Source organism: Malaclemys terrapin, chromosome 9 (assembly GCF_027887155.1).
Source record: "Malaclemys terrapin pileata isolate rMalTer1 chromosome 9, rMalTer1.hap1, whole genome shotgun sequence".
Classification (NCBI taxonomy): Eukaryota; Metazoa; Chordata; order Testudines; family Emydidae; genus Malaclemys; species Malaclemys terrapin.
The window spans coordinates 79,008,995-79,016,942 of NC_071513.1; positions in this window are offsets into that span (position 1 = coordinate 79,008,995).

Genomic DNA, 7,948 nt, shown 5'->3' on the forward strand with positions numbered 1-7,948 from the left:
CTAGAAGAAGTACACTTCACAAGAGCACTATTCATCTTGTATTGACTCCTTGTTACTATTCCATCTCAGTGAATTCTCAAAGATACAAGACTGTTATCCAAATACGTTTAACGTAGCCTTGGGAAGTTTGTACTGTAATATGGTTTTTTTTTAATTGCTGAGTGCTATGTGTTCTTGACATTTTGTACATGAGAGGCATATAGGAAAGGGGAGAGAGAATGCAGTGTCACAGTCATCAGAAAAAGTTATTGGGCATATTGTAAGATACGGATTTCAGAAAACAGGTGCAGTTTAACAAAAAAGACATGCAATAGTTCTGCTGTCATATGGAAATGACCAGTGCAAAGGACTGTGTGCCCAATCAAGAGTTCTGTGAATGCTGACAAAGTGAATTCAGACTAGGTAAGGTTGCGGATGTTCTCAGTTAAATATAAGTGGATGATAAGCCAATTCCAAGGTTCTTTGGGTACCATGCTGAGGAGACAGGTAGCATTATAGCTATTGCAACATGACCACTTCTACCTGAAGCGAGTCCTATGTTTTCTGTTTGCTTGTCTCAGGAGCCACTCCCTTCCTTAGCTGACAGTCTCAGTGACCACTGGATACCAGCACCTGCACTAGTTGCAGAATCCTGACTGAGGATGGGGTAGTGGCATATGGCCATGAATTCCAGTGCATAAAGTCCAGAGCAAGCAGTACATAAAAGACCAAGAAACCTCTTAACAGGTGTTGGCTAGCTACATGGGAGACCTCTTCAAATGGTCATAACAGGTGTGGGGAGAAGGCTAGGAAGTGGGAGGAAGGTTTACTCAAATAGTGCTCTCCCCACATTCTGGAATGGAGTTCTTTTAGGAGGGAAATTTAGGGGTCAAGAGGCTCTCACTTTTTTGTGCTCAGTGCACTTCCTGAGAGATTTATCTAAGGGTTTTTTCCAGGTGACATTCTAGATCACCAGAGTTTGCCTTCAAGACTAGTCTACATATGGGGGCTGGCCTTTGGGATCTGGACCAAACATAACTGTAGATCCCTCTGAGCTTTGGGAAGACCCCAGATCACTTCATAGCTATAGAGAGTAATGCCCCAACCCTCCTTTTTGATGGCTTTATGGTCATTATTTCCTCCTTAGCTCAGTCACAGGAAGGCAGTTATCTCCAGTTAGGGTGACCAGATGTCCTGATTTTATAGGGACAGTCCTGATAGTTGGGGCTTTGTCTTATATTGGTGCCTATTACCCCTCCACCTCCGTCCCGATTTTTCAGTTGTTGTCTGGTCACCCTATCTCCAGTGCTGAGCTGTGTGTGAAACTACTGGCTACAAAGATGCAGAAGTTCAGTAATGTGCCTGGCCCTTGTCAAATCCCAATGTCCAGAATGGTCAAACTTGGGTGCTTAAAATTGGACATCTAACTCCCAGAGTGCTGAGCACCTGCTGGTGCTGTTGCCTTCATATGTTACCATTGGATAGTAGGTCCTAGTGCTTCTTACGCTATTTAATGTTTTGGCACTCTGAATAGAAACAAAGTGAGTTCCATAATCAACTGAAGGCATGCTGGAGGCATCTGTCACCCTAAATAGGAATTACTGTAGGCCCTTCCTCAAAGATTTTTAGGTACTAATTTGAATGCAGTAACATCAAGACATTCCACCCAGCCATTCCTCAGTGAAACCACATGCATATATTTAAGCATACAATAACCTAAATTTGAAATTCTCCTTGCTTGCTGTTCAAAGGATAGCTATTTATTTTTGATCCATTAACATGACCTCCCCATAGCATCCCATGTGAAACACAATTTCATGTGAAATAGATGAATCAAAATGTTTTCTAGTATCATTATCATGACTTACATACAGCCAAGTTAGGTGAAATTACTTGTTTTCTGTCTATGTATATGACTGTTTAGATGTGTTGCTAGGCTATGAATTTCCATATACTGTTATCAAGCAAAATATCCTACTGATATTTACCTAGCCTTCCCACTTTGATATTAAAATAATTGTTGATCTCTTTCCAAAGAGAATCTTATAGCTCAGCAGTTCTTTCTTATCAGATCAAGACTATATACAATATGTTAGGTAAAGTGTATGGGTAACTATGCTGGTGTTCATTAAATATGCAAAGAGTATAACCTTCTTTTATTGGCTTTTGTTATGGAGACACAGCTTTTCCATTGCCTCAATCCTGTATATAATTCTGGGTCACAGGGTTCATCACATCTTGTTTTTATGATTTATACTGAAACCTATTAAACAGTAATTCTGTAGAATGTTTTTAATCAGAAAAAGGTGATTGATTGCACACCCTCTTAAGAGCCAGTTGTACAGTGTTAATAGAATACTTAATAGTTTGTGGTACTTAATCAGGGTGACTTGTTTTACTCAGAAGATAGGCAGTTCTGTGAAACAGTTCTAATTTTTGATCATATATCTTCAGTTTTTGTGGTGGTCTTCGCAGGATTTTTCCCCATAAAGAACCTAATTATTTTCTGACAGAAACATGAACTCTCAATATAGTTTATCTATGCGTTATCCTAACATTGGAACTACAGTTTTAGTTCATCTTTCATGTGAAACCGGTTATTCTGATGTAACGTTTCTCCGAAATGTTCCATTTTATAGGATCTAATTTTTAGTTCTCTTAGAAATCTTTATCAGTTATCATGAACCCACATGCAAAGTGCGTGTAGAATTCTAATAGCAGTATAAGAGGCAAATTCTAATTTGGTAACATTTTTACTCAGTGTTCACTTAGCACAAGTGTAAATGATACAGAATGCTATATAGTGGCGAATCAGGCCCATTTATTCTAACGTTATGTGGATGTAGCTCCCCTGACTGTTATGGGAGTTACTCTGGGTTTATACCAGTATGAATGATATCAGAAGCTGGCACTTCTTGTGTAAGCTGCTTGAGGTACAGATCGAGTCTCATTCTCATCTCACAATGGTGTAAATCAGGAGTAAATCCACTGAAGTCAAAGTTGCAGTGGTGTGAGTGGAATCTTTTTCTGACTCTGAAACACAAAGGCCCAGATTTTCAAAGGTATTTACATGAACCTTTTCCAATTCCAATATATATATGGGGCTACCACATCTGCATGCGGTATTCAAGATGTGGGCGTACCATGGATTTAGATAGAGGTAGTATATTTTCTGTTTCTGTTTTATTATCTATCCCTTTCTTAATGATTCTCAACATTCTGTTTGCTTTTTTGACTGCCATTGTGGAATTATCCACAATGACTTCCAAGATCTTTTTCTTGAGTGATAACAGCTAATTTAGACCCCATCATTTTATATGTATAGTTGGGATTATGTTTTCTAATGTGCATTACTTTGCATTTATCAACACTGAATTTCATCTGCCATTTTGTTACCCAGTTTTGAGTGATCCTTTTGCAGCTCTTCACAGTCTGCCTGGGACTTACAAAACAACTCAAGATAGTTTACTGCAAATTTTGCCACCTCACTGTTTACCCGTTTTTCCAGATCATTTATGAATATGTTCATCATTGTACAGTGTTCCATATTCATAAATGATCTGGAAAAACGGGTAAACAGTGAGGTGGCAAAATTTGCAGTAAACTATCTTGAGTTGTTTTGTAAGTCCCAGTACAGACCCCTGAGGGACACCACTATTTACCTCTCTCCATTTTGAAAACTGACCATTTATTCCTACACTGTTTCCTTTCTTTTAACCAGTTACCAGTCCATGAGAGGACCTTCCCTCTCATCCCATGACAGCTTACTTTACTTAAGAGTCTTTGGTGATGGACCTTGTCAAAGGCTTTCTGAAAAGCCTTTTGTGCCTTTAAATACATTTCCATCCTAATTCTTACCTGTGCCTGGTTTTTGCCCAAATCATGGGAGCGATAATCGCCCGAGGGAGCAAGTGACTGAGATAGATTATGTGATTGGAGTCTGTTCACCGGGCCTGGTGTGAAAGCAGTTACCTCAGAGAGGAGAGATTGGGGGTGAGAGAAGACCTGAGGCCTGACTTGGCTCTGTAGGGTGACCTGGGCAAAAGACTAGTGTAAAGTGGTTAGGGAGAAGGCCTCAATATAGATTCCCACCCCCACGGGGGTGGGAGGGTGGCAGAATGTTACCCTGTGAAACAGGAAGCCACAGATTTTGAGAAGAAGGTTGGCAGCCCTTAAGAGTCTAGGGTCCCATAGCTGCAGTCTGTAACAGAGGGAGGACTATAATGCCATTTTGAGAGTTGGTGTGGAACCTCTGTAACTCAGAGGAGAAGGGCTTATGATGCTAGCACTGAGGAATAAAAGAATAAGGGTCTGTCTAACCTGGGAAAGGCCAAGCAACTGTTTAGCCTGGTGGAAGCAATTGGTGAAGCCACAGAGATAGTTCTGTGGCCTGAGGAGGGTAAAGGATGTATTTTGCTTTTGGGACTCTTATTACCCTGAAAATGGGGGATTTTTGCTGTAGCTAAAGTACTAAAATTACCCAACCACCAAGAGAAGGAGGAACTGTGGATGCATCCTGATGCTGTATCAGGTAAGCCACTATTACTGCTTTTAGTATGTGATGGTGCTGTATGGATTACATGGTAGATAAATATTTGACTCAGATTCATATCTCAATTAAACTGCTGAAAATTTGGATTTACTTCCATTACTTCAGTAGTTTCTCCTGATTTACATCATTGCAAATGAAATCCAAATCAGACCCTTTATCTTAGTTTATTGAACATGAACAATACTCTTAGTATTGCTTTTCCATGGTTAAACTATTTTCTCAAGATAGATAAAAGCTTTAGTCCCTAAAAGCTTGCTAAATGTTGTATGTGAACTGCCTAGCTAAAATGGAATGGTACAAATCCCTTTAAAACGATGTTTGCAAAGCTATTAGTGGCGCTCTCATACTGGTCATTAACAAGAGGCTGAAAGTAATATCTTACTTGGATTGGTTGACTTAGAATCAAAATCTGTAATAAATGCGAGCTAAATGATTATAGAATGTTTGGCAAGAGGCTAAGTTGATGAATTATTGGATTTATTTTTAGGTGAACCAGTTCACTCTGTGAAGGTGAGGTACAGGCATACAGAAGTGAAAATGACTATATATAAAATGATTTCTAATCCATAACAAGATAGGAACCTCATATACCTCATTTGACAAGTGCAAACTGTTCTTCAGTAAATGAGGCCACAACCTTAATGAACACCACAAATAATCAACTCTACCAAATTGCTAATAGTCCTTCAACCAGCCATGGGAGCACACCTGTACTTGTCCCCTGCCCTATTATAAATGAATACTCCCCATTTTCTTCTCCTAGTCTCTACCATATTTAGAACTTCCACATGTGGTTATTGCTTCAGTGCATGGATATGCGCAAACAGCTTGATACCGCTTCGAATGCCCCCTGCAAAGATTAAAGATACCTTCACCTAATGTCACAGATGTATGGTAGCGAGATAGTCATAGAGCATGGGAAGGAACTGGACCCAGTCCTATCTCTTGCCCCTGCTGTTCTTGTAATTAAGCCCTCTGGTATCTAGACCAAAGTCCATCTGTGATCCATGATTGCTGCCAGCTACATCAACCAGAGTGAAAACCAGACCCCTCTGAGGTTGGGCACACACAGGATCAGAGGTGTAGCTTGGGCAAGTTCCGGCAGATGGGGAAGTTGTATCCCTTCTTTCACCAATTCCATCTCCCTCAGGGATCTTTCCTGCCACCCTGGTTAAAGTACATGTGCAGAATTGGGTATCTCATGCAGAGGGGAAGGAAGGAAAGGAAGGTTTTCACACAGGTTTCATTCAGGCACATATGTCCTCATCCATCACTTTCTTCCCTCACATGGCCAGACTGCAGACCAGACTCCAGTATTACAAAATACTGGTTTATGTAAGAACCAAACAGGAATGCTTCTAATTTCTGGGGACAGATAGCAGGATCCATCCTTTTGTTCTGTATTTGTACAGCATCTAGAAGTATGGAATCCTGGTCCATGACATGGGCTCCTAGGCACTACAGTAATACAAATACTACATCATAATACTCTCAGCTGTTCTAATCCTAGCTTAATGCATGATGCTGTGATAGCGATGCAGATCTGAAAGCAATGATTTAGGCAATGAGAGTCCTAGGAAGAGAGGTGCTGTGGCTGATTAATTTACTGGGCCAGAGGAAGCATAGCAATTTGGGGTTCAATAAAAATGTGGATCTTTTCCTGTACAAAAAGAAAACAAGGTTTGGTTAACTATGGGATGACCCAGAGCATCCTGCAGCCACATTTCTTGTCCTGAATTCTGAAGGTGAATCGAAATACTGTGAATTTGGAGTGTTCAAGTGTGTGGACCAGAGTCAGGAAAGCTGTAAACAAAACCAGCTGCCAGGGTTATGCAGTACATGTGCTGACAATGTTTGCTTGAGCCATGGGGCAAAAGGGTTTCTGTAAATGGTACATGTGTTGCAGGTGTGACATGGTATCAGACATATGGCCCATTCCTTGTGTCAGGCCAAAATGCCATATGTTTTCATGGAGATTTCAAAATGCTTTTATATCTTAACTTCACTGGAGGGGATATTTGTTTAATTTCCTCCTCTTCTGAGTTATTTCCCTATAAATAAGGTCATTTTCTGTAATCTCACTATGCCAAAACATCTTATCAGAGAAAATGAGGACAATTTGGCTTCGGTTCATTGGTTTTATAGTTCCTTCTAAGAGGTCACCCTGTATGTGTGTGTGTATATATATATATATATATATATATAATATACATAATTTTAGTGCAGGCAATACATAATGCTGTTTCCTTGCTTGCATCTATATGTAACCATGACTATTCATATGTTAGTTCTGATTTAGTTAGGGGATAAATCACAGATGTGGTGTGCTGGTGATAGTTGTGATAGGTATTTATCACCTCATTCCACTATTTATCCTGTTCTTTTAATCACTGCTCCTGCACTCTGGCTACCAACTCTTCTCCCCTAGCAATGATTTTACCAATCAACCCCTCTGAGCAGGTGTCACAGAAATGCTTTCTCTTCCCCTCCAGTTGTGGAATTCCCCTCTCACAAATGACAGGTGCCTGATAGCGAGGGTGGGCACTACTCCGGTTTGTGCCTATGACAGGTTTAATGCCCAATACCTCATGACCCTGGACTAGAAATGTGAACTTTGTGTTTAAAGCGAGACTCAGCATTGTCTTCTAGCACTAGAAGGTACCAACATATCAAACTCTGAAATCATGACACTTGAATGTACAGAGAAGATATATTAGGTCACTTTCCTCCTGCCACCTGTAGGAATCTTCAGTCCTGAGTTAGCCACCTAGGCTCCTCATACAACATGGGGGGGAGAGTGAGAAAGGGATCCTCAGATGCCAGCAAGCCAAGTGGGGAACTGCCAAAGCGAGCCAGGAGCTAAATGCCAAGGAGAGAGGAATTAAATTAATGGAGCTATCCTATCTCCTAGAACTGGAAGGGACATTGAAAGGTCATTGAGTCCAGTCCCCTGCCTTCACTAGCAATTGGAGCCTAAGCGCCTAACCTAGTGCACCTGCCTGATACCCTCTGCTCAAGATCCTTAGTTGTAAACCCTCTCCTGGAATTAGGCACCTAAGCTAGGTCAGACACTTTAGATAGCACATGCCCTAGCAGTTGAAATAGTCTATCTCCTAATCCCACTCAATACCTTTCTCATGCTCGCCCTACATTTTCCTGTGCCTACTGTGGGCTTTTGTGCGAGTGCTGGGCTGTCCGTGTGATGGGTTGGACCCCCTGGGATATCACCTGGTGGGCTGGGATGCCACTGAGGCAGACTATTCGGCCAGCCTGGGCCCCCTTTTACCTGGTCTTGCTGGGCTAGGCTCCCTGGCCTTTTCCAGCCAAGCACACAGGCATGGCCACACCCAGCTGCACAGAGACAGAGATCTGCTCTGACGAGGCTCAGCTTAAGGGGCTTGCCACAGCACCCAGATG